Raw genomic sequence first — 13,082 nt, 5'->3', positions numbered from 1 at the left:
AAAGTCTGGGGGGAAACCAGGTGCAAGGGAAATTGTCTTTCTTGAGGGTGCTGTGTCCTCTCCCAGGGAGTCACACAGGACACACTCACTTCCCCCAGCAGTGAGTTGTGACAACACATGTAAAACACTGCCAACCAAGGAAGCTTGTTAAATAATCAGTGCCTGGGACTTTTGCTGGGGGCCATGATGCTTAATTTTTTATGTCAACCTGGAGAAGCCATGGTGCCCATTGTTTGGTCAAATACCAATCTAGAGGTTGCAGTGAAGGTACTTTTCAGATGTGATTAACATATAAATCAAAAGATTGTAAGTAAAGCTGATTACTCTCCACAATGTGGATGGGTCTCATCCAACCAGCTGGGAGACCTTATGGAACAAGCCCGAGGTGTCCCGAAGAACAAAGAATTCTCCTGGAGACTGCAGCAGAGACACCCAGCCTGTGTTTCCAGCCTACTGCCCTGCAGAATTTGGGCTCCACTCTGAATTTCCCGGCTGCCAGTCTGCCCTACAGATCTCAAAGTTGCCAGCCCTCACAACTGCACGAGCCAATTCCTTAAAATGAATCACTCACTCTCTCTTTATATGTATGTGTATCCCATTGGTTATTTTTCTCTGAAGAACTGTGCTAAGTATCCTCTGCCCGGCATGTGCTCAAATTCCAGACTCCCAGAAGAAACCAGGTATTTAGCATAAACTATAGTGTTTGCACAACGTCTAGGCAGCATGTGGGGGATGGCCCAAAGAAGGGGCAAGTAGGGAAGTAGGCTTCCAGGTCTCAGGCCTGTATGGTCAACCAGGCAGGGCAAGGATGGAGAGAATGGGGTATATTTAAGAAAACAACAGGATATGTTGAAGGTATGTTCCCACTTCCAGTCTGTTACTTCCCCTCCTAGTCAGTGAGAGCCTCAGAGAGGGTGAGGATGTGTGTGTGTGTGTGTGTGTCCCCATGTGTGTCCATGTGTGTCCATGTGTGTCTGTGTGTCTGTATCTGTGTGTTGGGGCCATCTCACCTCCCATACCAACCTTCCTGGGACAGATCTGTGTCAATTGAGGTTCCTCTCTGGAACCCTGAGCCCCCCAACCCCCAAGGGCCTTGCCCTGTCTCTCTCCTCCCACCACAACCCACGTGGAGCTCGAGGAGCCCTAAATGCCAGGAGGGCCCAAAGACACATAGGGAATCTCAAAGCTGAGAGGGATTCTAAGAATACAGTCCTAGGCTTGTACTACTCCAAGTGTAGTTCATGGACCAGCAACATTAGCATTTCTTGGAAGCTTGTTGGAGACAGAGAATCTCAGGCCCCAGCCCACCCCGGGGCCTCTACAGAATCAGAACCTAGAGCTCTACAAAGTATCCAGGGGATTCATAAAAACAGTCAAGTCTGAGAAGCACTGGCCTCGGCCTGTCCTCCGCCTACAGAGCTAGAGGAAGCATGGTGGTGGTGGTTCAGGTGAGCGCATGCTGTGCGGCGGGCCTGCAGCTTTACCTGGGTCTGCAGCTTACTATCTGCGTAGTCCTGAGCGTCATCTCCCTCTGCGTCAGTTTCTCAGCTATGAATCGGGGCGTTAATAGTGCCTCCCTCAGTGGGCTCTTGTTTGTTAAATGAGTTATTGCATGTAAAGCATTTAGAACAGTGCCTGGGGATCCCTGGGTGGCTCGGTGATTTAGCACCTGCCTTGGGCCCAGGGTCTGATCCTAGACACCCGGGATCAAGTCCCACGTCGGGCTCCCTGCCTGGAGGCTGCTTCTCCCTCTGCCTGTGTCTCTGCCTCTCTCTCTGTGTCTCTCATGAATAAATAAATAAAATATTAAAAAAAAAAATACAGTGCCTGGCACATGCTAAGTACCTGGAAACTGTTAGCTGTCATTCCTGACGGGTCATCCAGCTTCTGTTTGTCCTGCCCCCACCCATCAATACATGCACACTCACTCCCCCACTGACAGGCCAGGGGAACAGCCATTCCTCACTTAGACTGTGTGATGGGAGAAGACCCGTCCTGTAGCTCCTGGAAGCTGTGTCCAAGGTGACACAGAGGAATCTACAACCTCGTCATAGGACAGCCCTTCAATTTTTGGTAAATGACTCGTTCTCCAAGTCTGCTCATATCCAGGCAGTTCTGGTCCATATAACCCCTCTCTGCAGGCCCTGGCTGCCTTCCTGGGAGCCTGCCTCTGATCACACAGTGTTTTGCCTATACCCTTCTTAAGGGACACTCCTAAGGTCAGGTCATACTCCAGGGATAGTCTCAACCCTGCCCCTTCAGACTGGATAGTTGTGCAGGACAGGCCACAGAATGGGACTCACCAGCAGAGGTGGTGTCACCAAAGTATCCTGGGTGGAATGGATTCTGAGCTGCCCAGGAGAGTCCACACGGAGCAGAGAGAATGTAGAACACTCCAACATCCAGGCCAGCACCCAAGGGAAGACCTGGGGAAAGGCAAGGCCCTTCGGTGGGCTCCCAGAATCATGAGAGGCTGCCCAACAATCCCTCCAATCTCTGTGAATCAACTTCCGCCACGTCCCTAGTCATGGTTAGAGGAGAGCAGAGGGCAGCACATCTCAAATGGGGAATGCTCTGCAATCTCTTGATCACAGTTGAATTTAGAACTTCCTTTTAAACTTTTGGCTGATGTTCTTGAAATGCAAACAAAGTAAGTCCCTAGAAATAATAATGCCAAGGATGATTATAACAGTAGGTTTCATAACTAAGTTTGGGGACGTAGTGTTAGCTACTGTTAAGTTCTTGACATGTGTTATTTCATCTTATCTTCACAACAAGCCTGAGCAATGTGTCAATATTGACAAAAGGTGTCAATATTGACAGCCTATTCAGTAGCCACCTCCTTCTCACTCCTTTTGAGGGGATTCTGGGTTTGCTTGCTGGACCACAGGCTCTTCCTCTGATCATTAGTGGGGAGTAAATTGAAAGGAGCTGAAAGGCTGAATTGACTTACATTTTTGATGGTCCTGGAGCTTCTTCCAGAAAAAAACAACTTGTCCAGAGGTCATAAAAGTGGTCAAGAAAGAAGTGGGGATAAGAGAAGAGAATTTGGTGACAGGCAGCCTTGAAGACAGAACTCTGGGGAATTTGCTAGGTTACAAGGACGTTTGGGGGGGTGGGGGACGCCTGGGTGGCTCAGTGGTTGAGCATCTGCCTAAGGTTCAGGTCATGATCCCAGGGTCCTGGGATCAAATCTCACATCGGGCTCCCTACAGGGAGCCTGCTTCTCCCTCTGCCTGGATCTCTGCCTCTTTCTCTGTGTGTCTCATGAATAAATAAATAAATAAAATCTTTTTTTTAAAAAAAGAGGATGTTTAGGGAATTTCTATTATGTGTTTTATACTATAGCTCCCCTTTGGCACTTCTTTGGGAGATATTTATATTTATATTTATATTTATATTTATATTTATATTTATATTTCTCTCCAAAAACCTTTTTCAGCTGGAGTTATGTATCCTCTAGAAGCGACAGAGAGCTGAGCTAGAACTGAGCCAGCCAGTTTTATTTGTACTAAACTATTATTATCCTACCAGTTAGAGATAAAGAAGCAGAGATTAGAGAGTTTAAACCACTTGCCTAAGGATGCACTGCCAGTAAATGTCAAAACCAAATTCCATTGAGCAATCTGTGCTGGTGGACAGCTACCACCTACTACGGTGGTTGGAGGAACATGAAAACTCATTGCTATTTCTAGGCTCGTCTGGGTCAAGGGTTTTCTAGTTGCCCCAATCACACACAGGAGTGACTCCAGAACTCTTGGGTTGTGAATACCATTTCGTTCACTCCCTTCCTGAAGCATTTCAGGAAGTTTCCTAAATCGTCCTTCCATCCTCCTTTCCCTCAATGACCCACCCCTCCCCGCTTCCAGAAGCAGGCCTCTCGATGTGCTTCTCCAACCAGGCAGTGTGTCTGCACAAGTAAACACTCCCTGATGTCTTCATCAAGCTTTGACCTTGCACCTTACAGCCAGTGGCTGCCATGGCTAATGAGAGCCTGGCAGGCCTCTCAGGGCACAGCCAGTACAGGAAGTCCTGCCAGAATGATTCACTCCCTCTGTAATCACTTCTTGAGCTCACACTGGGAAAACAGCACTCCCTGGAGGCAATTCTCTTTCCTTTCTCTCCGAAACCCTTCCTTGACTTAAAGCTTTATTGTCATAAAATAAAATTAAGCATGCCATGGACCTCTTATGTTGTATTACTTCACCCCACGTGGTGGCAGAGGGCTGCCAGGAAGCCAGTGTTGAAGTGATTAGACTGTCGGAAAGATATGACCAATAGGAATAGGGAAGGGGGGACTTTTATATTTTTTATCACATAATGGTTCAAGCATAAGAAAAATATAAAGAATAAATCTGCTACCCAGCTTTCGGCAAAAAGAAAAAAATCTGCTGTGAATTTCTCTAAAATATACCAAATCATTTTGGTACAGAAGACACTACGGGGTACCCCTCCCCAATCCTGCTCCTCACCCTCCTTCTCTCAAATATGTTGTTTAATATCCCCATGCATATATTTATTCATTTAGTACACACAAATGTGTCTTAAAGATACATGGTAGTGTTTTGCATGTTTTAAACCTTTATACAAATGGTGTTGTGCTTTATAGAACTTCTGCAATTTTCTGTTTTTATTCAGTGCTTTTTTTTGAGATTTGGTTATGTTAATACATGAAGTTCTTATTCATTCATTTTGCCTACATGGTATTCCACTTTGTAAATATTTATGCATTCCCCTGTTGTTGGGCATTTGGGCTATTTCCAAGTTTTTTCTGCTATAATTGTTTTTAAAAAGAGACAACAGCTCCAAATGGAGTTACTTGTGCTTAAGCCTCATGTCAGCAAACCAAGACTTAACATCTAACCTAAATGTAGTTTCAGCCTCTCCAAGGAACGTAACCTTCAGGTTGATCTGAAATTACCCTAGTAATTACCCTAGCACTAGTGAGGTAATCTGCTCAATAGACCCCTTCCATGCCCCGTAGGGAAATGACCTTGCCTGAAACAACCCACTCTTTGCTAGAAACGTCCTTTTCCTGCCACCTTCTGCCTGTAAAAGCCTTTCATTTTGTACAGCCCTTCAGAGCTTTCTTTGATCTGCTAGATGGGATGCTGCCTGATTCATGAATTGTTAATTGAAACCAATTAGATCTTTAAATTTACTCAGTTGAATTTTTTTTTAATTGCTGCACTGACCAATTGGATAGGCCAATATGTACATACAGAAGAGTCTCTAGGAAATAGGCCTTTGTCACAGTAAGGAGCTTTGCATAGGACAAGAATCTTAGGTTACATTTCAAATTTAGAAATTGCAGCCAAGGGCATATGAAAAGAGCACAACGACCCTGCCTCCCACTTCCACCCTGGGAGCTCCACGTCCCTGTTGAGTGAATATAGCCATCATTCCAAGAATATGGTTCCTGACAACACCCTTCCATCCAGACTCAGTGAAAGGCACACATATAGATGCTACTGTGAATCATTTATCTTGTCTGTTTTCTCTTTGGATTTATAATTGGAAATTGAAATTCTGGAATGTTCTGATGATTCAGACTGAGTGTGACAGTGAGAGAGTCAGGAGGGAGGGCATGACTGTTTAGGGAAAAGGAAATGGATTAATATGCAGAAGTTAGCAGGACTAATGTTCCACTCATCCATTTCTGTGCAATAAGGCACCCAGCAAAGATTTATTATTCTCCCAATTACGTGGATTCCTCTGCTGGTCTTCCTGGCCTTGCTCAGGCAGTTAGTTTCATCAGCTAAGCAGGAAGGCTCAAGAGGGTCCTACTCACATGTCTGGAAATTGGTGCTGTTAGCTGGGTCCCCTTGATTCCTCTCCACTTGGTCCCTCACCCTCTGATAGGCTAACCCAGCTCCCTTACACAGTGGTTTGGGATAGCTTTCCAAGAGAGTCAAAGTGGACATGGTAGGACTCTTGCAGGCAAGGCCTACAACTTACATAGCCTCACTTCTGCCCAATTCTATTTAGCCAAAGAAAGCCACGAGTCCAGTCCCCATTTAAGAAGAGGACAAGTTAACACCCCTCTTGTTAGGAGGAACAGCAAGGTCCTGGGACATTGAAAAGGACCATGGGTTGAATTGCTTCAGCCATATTTGAAAACAATCTCCCACAACTGAGCAATACAGGCAGAGATGGAAATTTAACACTCACCACTGCGATTTTAGCTAGAGTCTTCTGTGCAACTTCCAAAATAGGTCAGTATGATACCATTCCCATCAGCCTGGCTTTCCTGGCTAGAAGGAGGTGCACAGAGGAATAGAGTTTTAAATTTTTTAATATTGCTGGTTCTTCTCCTCACCTGAAAATCCAATAAGGAACCTACCTTTCACTTTTGTGAATTAGTTCTTTAAATAACTATTTTTTTAAAAGATTTTATTTATTCATTTGATAGAGAGAGAAAGAGCACACAAACAGGGGGAACAGGAAAGGGAGAAGCAGACTTCCCACGGAGCCGGAAGCCTCATGCAGGGCTTGATTCCAGAATCCTGGGATCATGACCTGAGCCGAAGACAGATGCTTAACCAACTGAGCCACCCAGGTGCTCCTAAATAACTATTTTTAAAGCACCTGGCATGTATAGTACATTATGCTAGCTGCAGGGTATACAGCAGTGAACAGGACAGGTATGGTCCCTAGGATCTCAGAGCATTACTCTATGGGAGAGGAAAAAAGGCATTAAACAATGATTTACACAGTCAGAGGTTTAATTAGAATGCTATTAAGCACCACAGGAGGAGGACTAAGGCACGCAGAGAGAAAATATAAGTGGGGGCCGTCAGCGTTAGCATGTCGAGGTCATGGCAAACTCCGTAAGGAAGACACATGAGTGTTTGAGAAATAAGGAGGCATTACACAGGCTAAGGCCGGGGGAGCGTAATAAAAGGATATTTCAAGCAGAAGAAACAGTATGTACTGAGGTAGGGAAGGGAAGGGAAGAAGCCTATGTGTTTGAGGAACTGAGAAATACACAGAGAAAGTGGGAGAGTTGAACAGATGAGACTGGCCAGACCAGGCAGGATCTCACACACCACGAAAAGGACTTTGGTAAACCCTGGACTGTACCTTTTCCCCTGCAAATTTGTATGTTGAAGCTTTAACCCCACAAAGTGACTAATTGGAGACAGGGCCTAAGGAGATAATTAAAGTTAAATGAGGCCATACAGGTCATACAAAATGGGTGTTCTTTTTTTTTTTTTTAAGATTTTTAAATTTATGGGATGCCTAGGTGGCTCAGTGGTTGAGCATCTGCCTTTGGCTCAGGGCACAATCCCAGAATACCGGCATCGAGCCCCACATCAGGCTCTCTGCATGGAGCCTGCATCTCCTCCCTCTGCCTATGTCTTTGCCTCTCTCTGTGTCGCTTGTGAATAAATAAATAAAATCTTTTTTTAAAATTAAAAAATTTTAATTTAATTAATTTATTTGAGAGAAAGAGAGAGAGCACGAGCAGGGTGGAGGGGTAGAGGGAGAAGCAGACACTCCACTGAGCAGGGAGCCTGATGTAGGGCTCCATCTCAGCACCCTGGGATCATGACCTGAGCCAAAGGCAGACACGCAACCAACCAAGCCATGCAGGTGCCCATGGGTTTTCTTCTAAGAGGAGGAAGTGGCACCAGTAGAGCACATGCACAGAGGAGAGGCCACATAAGGACACATGGCAAGAAGGCGACCATCTGCAAGCCAAGGAGAAAATCCTCACCAGAAACCAGACCTGCCAACACCTTGATCCAGGGCTACAAAAACAGTATGTTTCTGTGTCAGGCACCCAGTCTGTGGTGTTTTGTTACTGCAGCCCTCGCAGACCAGCGCAGCATGTGAAATACTGATGTTTATGCTCTTAGAAGAACATTCTGGTTGCTATGTGGGGGTGGACCCAAGGAACAAAAACTGTCACTCGAGGGGATCCCTGGGTGGCGCAGCGGTTTGGCGCCTGCCTTTGGCCCAGGGCGCGATCCTGGAGACCCGGGATCGAATCCCACGTCGGGCTCCCGGTGCATGGAGCCTGCTTCTCCCTCTGCCTATGTCTCTGCCTCCCTCTCTGTGTGTGTGTGACTATCATAAATAAAATAAATTAAAAAAAATACTGTCACTCGAAAAGAAGTTAGGAGGCTATCCGAGAGCTGATGCAGGAGGCGAGGGGGGCCTGTGGCAGGCTGTGGCATTGGGGATAGAGAGTAGGCGTGTGACAGAGGTAAGGAACATTTAGAGCTGGTGACAGCAGTGGAGGCCTGGCTGGAGGAGATGGGTTGAGGGGTACCAAGGAGGTGAGAAACAGAGAGCAGGGGTCTTCTTCTTTTAAGAAGTCCATCTGTAAGGAAGGGAAGAGAGACAGGCAACAGATGAAGGGTGGAGGGGAGTTAGGTTTTTTCTTTTCTCTTGTTTTATTCATTTTTCTTCTGAAAAAGTTTTAAGTTTTGTTTTCTTACAAGATGAAAGAGACTTAAACATTTTAAAATGTGGATGGGAAGGGCCGGTTGTAAAGAGAAGTGCTGGAGAAGCTTTAGAAAGAAGTAAACGTGTCAGGTCCTGCTGGAAGAGGCGGAGGGATCAGGGCCAAACCACAGGTGCTGTAGGGAGAGAGGGTGGATGGATGGATGGATGGATGGATGGATGAAATTCATGCACAGATGAGAAAGTGAGGGAATGAAAAGCTGCCCCCTTTATGCTTTCAACTATCTGGTTGGTTAGAGGTTGTCGTGCAGCTGCCACCCATTTTCACCTCATACCCACGTAACCAAGGGAACCTGTCTATGCAGTGAGCTTGGGCCTCTTCCTCTTCCCTCAATGGCTGAGTGTCACTTGGGAGCCTCTGCACAGCCTGGGCAAGAGCCGAGGGAGGGCACTGGTGCATGTGGTGGGGGCCCTGAAGTTTCTGGGCTCCCCGCTTGCTGTGCCCTCTGGTCCTGCTCACACTTGGAGCCACACCTCTGTGTCAGCCACCTCTTCCATCCCACCGGGGGTTGTCGCTTGGCCTCTTCTACCTTATGATGTGGTGGCTCGGACAGGATTCAGTTCATGATGGGTAGTTTTGGCTGCATGGTCACTTGGTGTTCCATCTGTTCCAGGGCCCAGAAGCATGCCGGAAATTGTTCTTCACAAGGCATTTGTTCTTAACCCCGGAGGGCATGGCCTTGCTCCAGAGCCCCAAAGATCTGCACTGTGATTCTCCCAAGTGAACCTGGCCACAGACACCACAAGGCATCTTTTCCCACCACGGATACCTTCACCTCCTGTAGGGTCTCCTGGACCCTACAGCCCACAAGGCAGAGGTGCCTGTAACTACAGCCAGGCTGCCCGGTGTATGGGCCTGCAGCCCCGCCAGCCCTTCCCACCCCTCTGGTGACACATGGTGCCCTGAGGGAAGTAGCCAGGAGAATGGAATGTACGTGAACTTTTATTTATTTATTTTTTAAGATTTTTTAAAAAATATTATTTATTTATTCATAGAGACAGAGAGAGAGAAAGAGAGAGAGAGGCAGAGACACAGGCAGAGGGAGAAGCAGGCTCCATGCAGGGAACCCGATGTGGGACTCGATCCAGGGTCTCCAGGATCACGCCCTAGGCTGCAGGTGGCACTAAACCACTGCGCCACCGGGGCTGCCCTATTTTTTAAGATTTATTTATTCATGAGAGACAGAGACACAGGCAGAAGGAGAATCTGGATCCCCACAGGGAGCCAGATGCAGACTAGATCTCAGGACCCCAGGATCATGACCTGAACTGAAGGTGTACGCTCAACCACTGAGCCACCCAGGTGCCCTGAATGTGAACTTTTTTTTTTTTTAAGATTTATTTATTTATGAGAGAGAGAGAGAGGCAGAGACACAGGCAGAGGAATAAGCAGGCTCTATGCTGGGAGCCTGACGTGGGATTCGATCCCGGGACTCTAGGATCACGCCCTGGGCCAAAGGCAGGCACTAAACTGCTGAGCCACCCAGGAATCCCCCCTGAATGTGAACTTTTAACAGCACCCACCATGGGCTGTTTTTTTTTTTTTAAAGATTTTATTTATTTATTTATTCATGAGAGATACATATAGAGAGAAGCAGAGACACAGGCAGAGGGAGAAGCAGGCTCCATTCAGGGACTCCAGGATCCCGGGACTCCAGGATCACACCCTGGGCCAAAGGCAGGGGGCAAACCGCTGAGCCACCCAGGGATCCCCTGCAGTTGTGAGTAGGGATCAATCAGTGTGGTTTCCTTAAACAGAAAGGTTCTCAGCAGCTTCCTAACACTTACTTATTCCACCTTTATAATTTATAATTTCCTCCTTGTCTTACAGATGAAGAAACTGAGTCACAGAGAGGCGAAAAACTTGTTCAAAAATGTTCCACCATGTGAGGTAGAACCAACAGGAATCTGAGGTGCCTGCCAGGAGGCCATGAAACCTTCCAGAAACAGGGTAAGTGGATGAGTCAGGAGCAATGGCAGACCCATGGCAGTGGGTGCTGGTGATTAATTTTACGTATCAGCTTGACTAGGCTAAGGGACATCCAGAAGCTGGCAAAACGTTACTTGTGGGTGTAGCTGTGAAGATGTTTCTGGAAAAGATTAGCATTGGAATCAGTGAAGTGAAGGAGATCCTCGTGGCCAATGTGGTAGCATCCGATCTGTCGAGGGTTTGAATGGAACCAAAAGGTGGAGGAGAGGCAAATTGCTCTGTCCTGAGCTGGGACGTGCATCCTCTCCTGCCCACAGATACCAGCGCTCCTGGTTGTCAGGGCTTCGGACTCCAACTAGGACTTCTTGGTGCTCAGACCTTCAGGTTCGGACTAGAACTTCACCACCAGCTTTCCTAGGCCTGCAGATTGCTGTCAGCTGACCATGGGCCTTTCTCTGCCTCCATAATCTCATGAACCAGCCCCTCAGAACAAATCTCTCCCTATGTATCTGTGTATCTATATTGACAGATATATCTGTGTCTCTCTGTATATCCTGTTGGTTCTGGGGTTTTTTTTTTTTTTTTTTGTTGTTGTTGTTGTTGGTTCTGTTTTGCTGGAGAACCCTGGCTAATCCAATGGCCTCATAAATAAAAAAGCCAGTCCCAACCCAAATTACTGGAGAGAAGTGTAGCCTCAAAATGTGCCCTGATTAAACTAAGGTTAGTCCTTAGCACACAGAAGTGGATGGCACCTCCCTCTGCATACCCCACCCACCTACACCCCAATCTGAGATATGTCCAGGACCCACTTATAGGGTAATCAAACCAAGCCTAATGACCAGTAAAACCCACGGGTAGCAGATGAAAGAACTCGGTCAAGGACTTGGAGCACTCTCTTCTACCCCAATATTTGTTTTGAAAAAGCAATTCTCAACTTTCAATGAGCAGCTGAACTTCCTGGAGGGTTTGTTTAAACATTCAGACTGGGGCAGCCCCGGTGGCTCAGCGGTTGAGCACCGCCTTCAGCCTGGGGCGGGATCCTGGAGACCCAGGATGGAGTCCCACATCGGGCTCCCTGCATGGAGCCTGCTTCTCCCTCTGCCTGTGTCTCTGCCTCTCTCTCTGTGTGTCTCCCATGAATAAATAAATAAAATCTTTTAAAAAAAAATTCAGACTGATGAGCCCCACACCAAGAGCTTATGATCCAAAAGATTTCATTAGGGCCCAAGAAAATGCACATTTCTCACAAGGTCCAAGGTGATGCTCTATTAGGGTTCTCCAGAGAAGAGTAGATAGGAGATGTAGATCTGTAACAAATATATATATATATATATATATATTAATATATATATATATATTTCAAATAGGACATATAGATCTCGTGTTTGTTCTAAGAAGTCTCTCCCTCTCTCTCATATATATATGAATATATATGAGTAATATGAATATTATATATATAATTAGGGTATGCATGTGCTGTATATATATAATTACTCATATGAGTAATATGAATAATTATATATGAATAATAAGAAGAAATATATATGCTGAGAAGTTCCATGATCTGTAGTCAGCAAGCCAGTCTGAAGGCCAGCAGACGATACCCAGGACGAGCCGACATTTCAATTTTAGTCTCAAGGCAGGAAAAACCAACATCCAAGCCCAAAAGCACTCAGGCAGGAAGATTCTCTTATTTGTGGGAGGGTCAGCCTTTTGGTTCTATCCAGGCCTTCAGCTGATGAATGAAGCCCGCCCACATTAGGGAAAGCAATCTGCTCCACGCGAGGGCCACCGACTCAAGTGCTGGCCGCATCCAGAAACACCCTCACAGACACACCCAGGATAGTGTGTGACCAGATGTCTGGACGCCCCACGGCCCAGTCAGGCTGACACAGAAAACTCAGCATCACAGATGCCATTTACTGCTGGTTCAGGACAAGGTTGTGGAGTCACCGCTGCGGAGCGTGTGCCTCCTGCTGCGGCAGGGTTGGATGGTTACCCCTCTTCCACTGGCATCCTCTGCCCTAGAGGGCAGCAGGTCACAGTGGTGACCACACTCAACCCGCATGCAGACTTCAGGATGAAGAGAGCCATTGGCTGAGTGGCCAAAACCCCATCCTGCCGGTCACAGGACCCAGCAGGCCATGTCACTCCCGGGGCTTGAGCACTTCTGGAGTTCGCATATAAAACACAGCACATATGTACCCTAAAAAGTATTTGTTTTTAGATTTTATCCATTTATTCATGAGAGACACAGAGAGACAGAGACACAGGCAGAGGGGGAAGCAGGGAGTCCGATATGGGACTTGATCCCGGGACCCCATAATCACAACCTAAGCCAAAGGCACTGAGCCATCCCGGTGCCCCTAAAAACTATTTGTTTATCTGAAATTCAAAGTCCATGAGGCATCTTTTTTTATTTCTCTTTGCTAACTTTAGCAACTTCATTTCTTTCTCCGTAAAATGGGGAGCCCCCGAAGGCATGGGGATGTGAGCAGGCCATCAGGCAGTCTACACAGACGGTGGTGGCCGCTGCTCTTGTCAGGCCTCAAGGGAGGGGCAAAGGAGCAAATGGTGCCTGACTCAACCTGCCAGGCTGTAGGGAGCACAGGCCTCAAAGCCCTGGACCAGGTGGGGTGGGGGGAGGGGGAGGGACGCCAGCCTGAGGGGGGGTGGGAGA

This window comes from Nyctereutes procyonoides, unplaced genomic scaffold, assembly GCF_905146905.1.
Source record: "Nyctereutes procyonoides isolate TBG_1078 unplaced genomic scaffold, NYPRO_anot_genome, whole genome shotgun sequence".
NCBI lineage: Eukaryota > Metazoa > Chordata > Mammalia > Carnivora > Canidae > Nyctereutes > Nyctereutes procyonoides.
Note: the sequence above shows the minus strand (reverse complement) of the source record.